The sequence below is a fragment of the Petaurus breviceps genome, unplaced genomic scaffold (genome assembly GCF_028583685.1).
Source record: "Petaurus breviceps papuanus isolate PSGF00001 unplaced genomic scaffold, PetGlider_PUasm1.0 90895, whole genome shotgun sequence".
Lineage (NCBI taxonomy): Eukaryota > Metazoa > Chordata > Mammalia > Diprotodontia > Petauridae > Petaurus > Petaurus breviceps.
Window position 1 is genome coordinate 36,188,093 of NW_027187372.1, and position 10,203 is coordinate 36,198,295.

A 10,203-nucleotide genomic window follows, 5' to 3' on the forward strand; every position below is an offset into this window, starting at 1 on the left:
ACAGTTTAAGAAGCCCTGTACTAGATTAGGCAATAGGGCATAAGGGCTTGGACTGTCAACCCCTAGGGATATTTGCATTTTGATGGGGATTCCTAAAGACAAAAAACCCTTAGAGATCTCAAATATTGGGCAGAGGACTATGTCCAGTGTCTTTTGAACTTCAACTTTCATGATGGTCTCCAGCTCCCATTCTGCCCTCCTACTCATTTCTCCTCTCCAATCTCCATGTTCTGCCTGCATGGAGAAGTTTTGTCCTACTAGGTCCCTCCACGTGGGTGGGGAGTGCTAGGACATGGTAGTCAAACTGGCAGGACTGTTGGGCTCAGGAGTAGAGGGCAATAGATTTATTACACCTATGCATCAATAAGAAAAATGGAAAAAAAAAGAGAATCATAAAGGTGGGAGACATCTCAGAGGCTCTCTGATCCAACTTGAACCTGACTTATGATTCCCCTCTACAATATATCTGACAAATAGTCACCCAGCTTCCACTCAGAGGTCACCAGTTGTGAGAAACCATTTAAAGCAGCCTATCCCACATTTGAACAGGTTTCACTATTAGAAAGTTTTTTTTTTTTACAGAAATCTAAAATCTGCCTCTCTGAAACTTTCACCCATTGCTTTTAGTTCTGTCCTTGGGCCAAGAAAAACAAATATAGTCCTTCCCCATGACAACCCTTCAAATATTTAAGGCAATGATCATGTTTCTGCTAAGTATGCTGTTCCTCAGGCTATAAATATAGTGCCTAATTTCATCATCAGTTGTTGTATACCATAGTTACAGGTCCTCTCTGTCCTGATCACCTTTTTCTGGATGAATTCCACCATTATCAGATCATAAATTTAGACCCAGAACAGACTTACAAAAGGGTCATTTAAAATATGAATAAATGAGACACACACAGAGGTTAAGTGACTTTCCCAAGGTCACACAGAGCTGTATTAGAGCTGAAAACCCAGTTTCTCTGACTCCAAAGCCAGAGACCTTTACATCAGCCTCCACAACAAGCCAAACCTCTTTTTAAAATGTGGCACCCAGAATTGAAAAGAGATGGGCCTCCTATCTTCAAGGTTAGGAGTCAAGAACCCTGGATTCCATTCCTGACCCTACCCATTTACTTGTCTTGTTATCTCATCTCCAGTCACTTGATCGAAAGTTAATTCAATTCTCTGGGCCTCTGTTTAAAAAAAAAAAAAAAAAAAAGGAGGGCTAAATGATTTTTAAAGTTCCTTCAGACTCCAACATCATTCTATAGTTCCAGGGTTCTCCTCCTCACCCCCAGCCCCCAGCCCAACACTGCTTGCCCAGTCTGGGCTGCTAAGCCTGATGTGGGAGCACAGGACCACAGGAACAGAGGTGCAGTAATTAGATAGAGAATCTCCTGAAATCAGAAAGACCTACATTCAAATCCAGCCTCACATATTTACTTGGCAGAGTGACCTGGGGCAAATTACTCCACTTTCCTTTGTTTAGTTTCCTATTTGTAAAACAGGGTTTGGACATTATGGCCTCTAAGATCCTTCCTAACTCTATGGGGCAGAGTATATCAGGGCTGGGAAGGGATTGTGCCAGAAGCTGGTTGAAGACATTGGGGGCACCCTGACAAGGAAGCTAAATTTCCTCCATGATACAATCCAAAAAATCCTTTCCCTTGGGTATGGCAACCATCTCTCCCTTCCCCACCCTCACTTCCAGAAGGGAGACACATATGGGCTGTATCTTTTTTTTTTTTTTAGCCAAAACCAAATCACAAAACAGAGTCAGCTCTCATCAGCATTGCAGGGTATGCTCTTTTGTTTTTTGGTTTTTGGTATTTTTACAAAACTTCTTGCAAACAGACAATAAAGAAGAAGTTTGGACTCTGAAGGCATTGTTCTAAAAGGAAGACCTCCGATCTAGATTCATCTCGCAGTTCTACTATTCCCCCTCTTCCAGGTACCAGGAAGCACAGTGGATAGAGAACTGGGAAGCCTGGAGTCAGGAAGACCTAAGTTCAGATCCAGCCTCAATGCTTACTAGCTGTGTGACCCTGGGCAAGTCACTTAACCTTGCTTGCCTCAGTTTCTTCATCTGTCAAATAAGCTGGAGAGGAAAATGGCAAAATGCTCTAATATCTTTGCCAAGAAAACCCCAAATGGGGTCATGAAGAGTCAGACACAACTGAAATGACTGAAAAACAATTTCCCCTCTCTCACCATGCTCCAGTCATCAAGATAAGAAGAACATGAAGTAAAATAAATTATCATCATGCTAAGTTACTTCTTTTCAGGCACACAATGAATCTTTGCTGAGATTCATTGATAACTTTAGGGCTGGAGCATCCAGAGACAATTTTCTTACTAGATGAGAAAAAAAAAAGTGTGATTTTTTTTTTCATTTTAATTACTCAGTGAATGAAATGAAATCTGAAAGTGTTTAATTATTAGATTTACACTTCAAGATAAGTTCGATGTTAATTACAGGTTGTCTTTTTAAAATTCTAATTCCAAATAATTAAATCCCAAACACATTGGATCATTATGATTATAATTAGAATAAAGGTGTCTTATTTGAAACACAAGTTTAGCTTTTGGCTTAACCTTATTACACCTCATCAAAGAGGGCACTCTTTTGGAAAACCAGTTTCATTTCCTCTAATGCTGCTTTAGAACAAAATTTTTTAATATGCATGTATATTGCCTTTATGAATGTTTTTAATTTGGAATAATGGTAAGGGTTCCATCCGGTGCCTTCTCTGTCCTCAAGAGTACACTGCAGTACTGTGAATTTTTCTGCTGACATTCATCATTATCAAAAACAGGGAGGCCTCACAACCAAGGCAGGAAACAGTGGGGCCTGACATCAAGGCAATCTGGAGAGATGATAGCTGAAATAATTGGTTTCCTCCCTTCCCCCACTCCAATCTGTCAATCAGCTTCAAGAGGGAACATTTCTGAGATTTCAGGGGCTGGTAGTTGGGTTGGGGTGAGGGATATAGAGAGCCTAGAGGAAGTCACACAGGTTTATTGGCATGAAGTAAAGTCAATAAAATAGGGCTTATCCTATTTCTACATCCTATGACTGGGGAGGCATTTGGTGTTTGGGGCCTGGTAACAGTGATGAACTGCAGGAAAATGTGGCTGGATTTCCCCTCTGCTGATGAGCTTTGGAACTTTAGGGTCTTGGTAGTGTTGCTCAAGTATCATAGGAACTCAATCCAATTCAAGCAATCAAATATTTATTAAACTCTTACCATGAGCAAGGCACTGAGAAAACACAAACAGAAACAAAAGCAAAAAATATCAAACGGTCCCTGCCCTGAACGAGTTTACATTCTACTGAAACTGTAGAGCTTTATACCTTTTGCTCTTTGAGTGATACCATAGAGTCAGAAGGAAAATGGTCCTGGCAGTGGGAAACAGGGAAAAGGGACTAATGTGTTATTTCATTGCTATAAGAAATACCCAGATAAGGAAACGCCCTCCACCTATGCAGTTTGGCACCTTCTATAACATAATCATAAAGAGTTCCCTTGGACACTGAATGTGACTTTGTCAGTATGTTTCGGAGATGGGACTTGACCCTCGGCCCACCTGGCTTCAAGGCCAGCTCTCTAGCCTTTATACTATGCTGATTCTCAGCAGGAGAGAGAGAGAGAGAGAGTCTTTAAAATACAAATAAACAATATCCTGTGTCATTCCCCTACCCAATAGACAGTTCTTGGTATGGGAAGTATTGGAGGAAAGGAGGATGGGGAGAGAGGTAGAAAGAGAGCAGGCTCTGAAGAGAAGTCCAGGGGGTGATCATAATAAGTAGAAAAATGTCACATTAAAACCTCCAGCTGCCAGTGGCTGGAGGGAAAAGATTTCCCGACAATAGCTAAGGGAACAAGTCTTGTCTTGTGTTCATTCCTGTGGCTAAAACAAGTCTGTACTGCTGCACACAAAAATTCCATCCTCCAACTAATCTTAACTCCCTGTTTGCCTGGGTTGTGGGCACCTTTGGGCCGAAGCCCCTTCAGAAAAAAACACCAAAATGTAGCCCCTCTCCTCCAGCTTCTGCCCCTCCTGTCTCTCACATGATCATAACCTCCTTTCTTGGAGAATAATTCAGCCCTTTTAAGGGAAACATCATAATGTGGTGGGGCAAAACAAACAGACAAAAACAAAACCCCCACCACCAACAACAAAGACCACCAGTTCTAGAGTCCGAGGACCTGGCTTCAAATTAGAGCTCTGATATTTACTACCTGGGTGACTTTGATCAAGTTACTTTGCCTCCCTTGTCCTCAGTTTCCTAATCTGTTAAATGAATTGTTTGGACAAGAATGACTCTGAGATCCCTTCCACCTTTAAATCTATGGGCCTATGAGGAAGATGGCAACTACTTCAAAGAGTAGAAATAAGAGAAGAGACCTAGAGAAGGCAGCAGTAAAGACTCTAAGGGCCATAAGCAGAGTTCTTCTAAACCTCAGCCCCATGATGGTGGGATGAATGGAATTAGATGAAGAATTAAAGTGTGGAATGAGTGGGATAGATCAAAAGGTCTCTCAGGTCCCTTTCACATTTAAATCAATGAGTCTCTAAAGGCTCATGGCAACTACTCCAGGGTAATGCTCTGGGTAAAGTTAAGGAAGGAGAGTGGTTGTTTAGAAGGAGGCAGCAGGGAAGATCCCCCTTCCTCTCAAAGCCATGAGAAGAGTTCTCCTGAACCCCAACACTGTGATGACAGAATGAATGAAATTCACTGGAGAAGAATCAAAGCAAAGGGCTATTTTAAAGGGCTATTCAAAGCTCCCAATACTGAAGAGCTTTTAGAATGTTTCCTAATTGAGAAGTAGACTTAATAAATGGTTGTGTCCTGTATATAGCACACTCAGTCCTGTTTCTTTTCAAGGATGTTCCATTAGTCCAGTTAACATGCTGCCCACTCCACCAAAAGCCATCCTCCACACCCCAGGCTCCCTGCCTTGCACCGACATTTGGCAGCTTCCTTCCTCCCCCACACTCCACCCCCTGGCTTGCACCTTGTCACCCAAAGCTGTCAACTTGCTTATTGAATAAATCAGTGGTTCAAAAGCAGCGGCAGCAGAGAGGGACAGAAAACAAGTTCTGCCTTGTCCGTTGATCCAGTTTGCCTCTCCTACTTCAGGGCGAGCTATTTGATGGCCTCCAGGTCAGCCAAGAGGAAAGACCCATGTAAGACATTATTGGGAGACACTCACTGGCATCATTTTAGATGGACAACATCTACCCTTCATCCCAGCCAAACTTGCATATTCATATTTTCCTGAAAACAGGTCCATTTCTTCTGTTTTCTTACACTGTTCTTCATATCTAGAATACCCTCTTCCCCTCTTTTGACTGGGCCAGATTCTACCCACCCTCTAATGATTAGAGTCTAATCCCTTGCACAATCCTATAGATTTATAATATAGCCCCCTATTGCTTGAGCTCTCCTCCTCCTCACCCCAGCAATGATCCTCCTTTGGGTACCCAGGGCAGTTTTTTGTACTGGGACCTTGTGTTTGTTATTTGTGTGGTCTATCTGTGTGTACAGCTTCCTTCCCAAATAAGACTATGTGCCCCTTGAGGGCAGATTGCATTTAATACACTTCTCCCATTCCCTCTAATGCCAGGCACAATGCTGAGGCATTGTTGGTTGACTTGAAGGCCTAGGAAAATATAGTATAACCATGGTACCAGTCTGTTGTTTTAGGACAAGATTGTCTGCATTGTAGGATTTCTGCTGTATCGTTAGAAAAGTGCTTTGTTATGGTGAGCAGAGTATACTATTATGTAGGGTTTTGCAGGGCTAGGTTGGCATAGTGGATAGAGAGCCATGAATCAGTAAGACCTGGATTCAAATCCTGGGTCTGATATATATTGATTTTGCAACCGAGGGGATGCTACTTAACCTTTGAGTGTCAGGGAGATATCTCTCCAAGATCACAAATTATAGAGTAGGTGTCATTCTGCAGTGATAAAGGGTGTTTCCTCATTGGGAGTACCCCACACCAATGAAATCACAAGTACAATGCAAAGAAAGGGCATTATCACCATAACCAAACTGGAAGTATTTAATAAGGGGCTTTTATGCTTAACTGTGAGGCTACCCCGAAGCTCTAGTCTGAATCCTCTTCTCTTTTCTCTCTACTCTATACTTTTTCTTTCAATGACCTCACCAGCCTCCATGGATTCAAGTCTCATTGATAACTGGATCTGAATTAGAGAGAACTCCCTGAAATGGTCATATTATTCAAATTGGCACTGCATATTTCCATTGGGTTGGAAACATTTACCATATATAACATAATTATAATTTCAAATAGTGGGAATTTGAATATATACAACAGCTTCATGGGTTTCATTATTCACACTAATCGGAGCCTAGCTCTTTATCCACATGACTGATAGCCATCCATAATCTCCCTCCTGTTCCTACTCACCAAATGCAAGACCTCTCAAACTCAACAAGCCCCAAGCAGAATTAATCATCTTACCTATAAAAAACATCCTTCCCACAAAACGCTTCTGAATTTCCCTATTGCTAAGGGGAAAACCATCCTTCTGATCACTCAAGTTCACCACCCTTGAGTCATCCACTTTCACAAGCCCTGTATATTCAATCAGTTGCCAAATCTCATCTTTTCTATCTTCACAATACATTTCACATGCCAGCTTCTCTCTGTGTACATTGCCACCACCCTTATCCAGACCTTCATCACCTTTCCCCTTCCCTACTTCAGTAACTTTCAAATTGTTCTCCCTGCCTTAAATTTCTCTCTTCTCCAATCCATCTCTGATGGTCTTACCAAAGGGGATTATCCTAACATGTAGGTCTGATTAGGTGACCGCCCCTCCTCACCAACTCAATAAATTCTGGTGGCTCCCTCTTGCCTCTGAGATGAACTATAAATTCCTCTGGTTAGCATTTAAAGTTCTCCAAAACCTGGCCCCTTCCTTCCTTTCCATCCTTCATTACTCCTTCCCACAAATTCATAGATCCCAGCTATGCTAGCCTCCGTGCAGTTGCTCTCATGCTATACTTTGTCTCTCTTCTCCATAGCTTATACTATTGGTACTGTTTCACATGACTACAATAAATGTTCCCCACAGAAGGCCTAGAATAAAGACTCAGATCTAGGGACAGAAAGGCCCTCTTCATGAGTGGGACATGATCTAGGGACAGAAAGGCCTCTTCATGAGGCCTTTCCTAGTTCCAGATGCTACATGAGTTTGGTATATACCTCTGTGTGTATATGTGTGTACTTGTGTGTGTAAACATATAAGCACATATACACTTACATGTACATGTGTTAATGAAAAACCTGAAAGATGGAGTTTCTGAGTAATTAATAATCAATTTATTAGTTAGGCAAGCCTCTAATCAATAAATTGATGGCAGTGCTTTCTTTCGATAACCAAAGACACCCAATGTAGACCCTGAAAGTTTTAAATAATTTTTTGAAAGTTAATACCCTGACAAGTGAAAATCAACCCTGGTTAGTATATATTTAATGAGGTAATGGACTAAAAGTCTTCAGCTCCTCCTGCTGATCATGAAACTCAGTCACCTCCAGCAATCTGAGCAGGGGCATGCATCTCCAGGTCAGACCACTGTGGTTGGTTTTTTCCTTCAGGAACTGGGTCACTGTAAACTGTAACAGAAGGGTACAAGGACAGGGCTTCCTTTTCCCAGGGTAAGAACTTGCACAGACTGGATTCTATTTATACTCTGAAGAGAAGTTAGTTCTCCTAGTTGGGTGGGGTCCCACTGGAGACCAAAGAGCATGTTTCTTGAGGGATAAGAGTAATCTCATCAATCAGTCATGTCCTTCAGCAACTAACTGGAACAAGACATGGGCCTTAATGAGGAAACTGAGGAGAAAAGTCTGAATTGGTCATTTAATTAATCAGTCATTTAAACTAAGTATTGGTCATTAATATAATTTAATTAATTAGCCACTAATAATTTGACATTAATATATAAAACCATCTCCTGGCATATATTTATGTGTACATTATGCTATATATAAACATATATATGGCACGTATGTGTAGGTATACATATATGTGTGTGCATTGCTGTCTATATGTATATATAAGCATATATGCATGTGCATCTATGGTATATGTATACACAAGTATGATATATACACATATGCATATTGCAGCATGTGCTTATATACATGCACACATGTGTGTGCACATAGTGTACATATATAACATTATGTTTCATGCTATATTATGCATATGTTGTCTCCTCTGTTCGAATGTAACTTTATTAATGCCATTCATGACAACAACCTTTTCCAGTTTTTAATCTTTGTATCTCCAGAGCTTACGGTAGCACATTTCTGGATATAGATAGTAGACATCTAATAAATGTTTGCTTGCTTGATTTACTACTCTCTCCCTAAGTCATTTAAAGTATCAGTATAATGGAAAGATAGCTAGGTGGTGCAGTGAAGAAAGAGCCAAGCCTAAGGTCAGGAAGACTCATCTTCCTGAGTTCAAATCTGGCCTCAGATTAGCTGTGTGACCCTGGGCAAGTCACTTAACTGTTTGCCTCAGGTCCACATTTGTAAAATAAGCCAGAGAAGGAAATGCTAAACCCCTCCAGTATCTTTGCCAAGAAAACCTCAAATGGGGTCACAAAGAGTCGGCCACAACTGAAAAACAACTAAATAACAACAAAATAATGGAAAGAAGACTGGACTTGAAGTCTACAGACCTGTGTTTGACTCCCAGCTCCAATAATTGCTAGTTGTGTAAACAAATGACTGAACCTCAGTTTCCTTGGTTATAAAATGGGGATAATACTACCTGTATTCCCTCCCTTGGGATTGTTGTAAAGAAGGGGCTCAATTGAAAACCAGAAAGTGTAATTTCATTGTGCTCCATGGTTCACCATGGCCAAAAAAATTGCTACCTTGTAGCCTACCTTTGCCTTTGAGCTTGACCTAATCTGTCATGGGGTCCATCCTCCAAGGCTTTCTAGCTTGGGAGTCAATAGCCACCAAAGTGTACACTTCCCTGATACAGATTTTGAGAACCAGGGTCAAAAACACACCACAATGAGATCAGTTATGAGCATTTTGTGGTCATTTATAAGAAAGGAACTATCTAGATCCAAATGCTTGTTGCCAGTAAGATTAACAGTGCTACTGCTGATCTCATATACCTATAAAGTAGGAAGGAACCAGAAGTATCAGTCCAATGACCTTGCATATTGGAAAACTAAGGTAATATGTGGGAACCATAGTTTATTTGTTATCTACTAAGGGAAGGAGAGATGTCTGGTACCCAGGTTTCCCCTTCTTTGTTTTCCATCATCAATTATTCTTATCAAAGAAATCTCTATTAAGCATTTAAGTATATCTTGTTCAGTTATTTCCATTTCACGACTTGCATTTGGGATTTTCTTAGCAAAAATACTAGAGTGGTTTGCCATTTCTTTCTCCAGATCATTTTACAGATAAGGAAACTGAGGTAAACAGGGTTAAGTGACTTACCCAGGGTTACATAGCTAGTAAGTGTCTGAGTCAAGATTTGAACTCAGGGGGCAGCTAGATGGCCCTGTGACTAGAGAACCAGCCCTGGAGTCAGGAGGACCTGAGTTCAAATTTGGCCTCAGACAATTAGCACTTAACTACCCATGTGACCTTGGGCAAGTCACTTAAACCCAATTGCCCTGTCCTTCCCCCTCCAAAAAAAAAAAGCAAAAAAAAAAAAAAAGATTTGAACTCAGGGCTCCCTGACTCTGGCTATCCACTGAATTGCCTAGCTGCCTGTCTAAATGTGTCAGGCACTGTGTAAAGAATCCTTGCCACAGAAAGCTTAGAAGCAGAGACCCAGCATTGAAAATGAACTACATGGGATGTGCTGGCAGCATAGGTTCCCTGGTAAGCAACACGGCTGAGACATGAATGGGCAACGAGTTAATTTGCATCAAGTAGAGATCAAAGGGAAGGCCATTTCAGGGGTGGGAAGTGAAGGTGGGCGTATAATTAGGTGGATTGGGGAAACAGCTAATGGTAATTTCTGATTGTATTCTCAAACCTTTACCATTTAGAAGATACTTTAATGAGATGAAGTATGTTAGACTTGAGTCGATTGGGGCATATTTTAAATGAGAAATTAAACAATAGAAGCAGAGTAAAAGGTTGTGACCAGGGAAAGAAAGAGAGAGAGAGAGAGAGAGAGAGAGAGAGAGAGAGA

The 10,203-nt window shown here is 41.1% G+C and overlaps 1 long non-coding RNA gene across 7 annotated transcripts in view; it reads right to left on the reverse strand.

The window, feature by feature from the left end:
* The window catches only part of LOC138151250 (uncharacterized), a 364,336-nt gene that overhangs the window by 264,121 nt on the left and 90,012 nt on the right, over nucleotides 1–10,203 (reverse strand). The window lies entirely within an intron of this gene.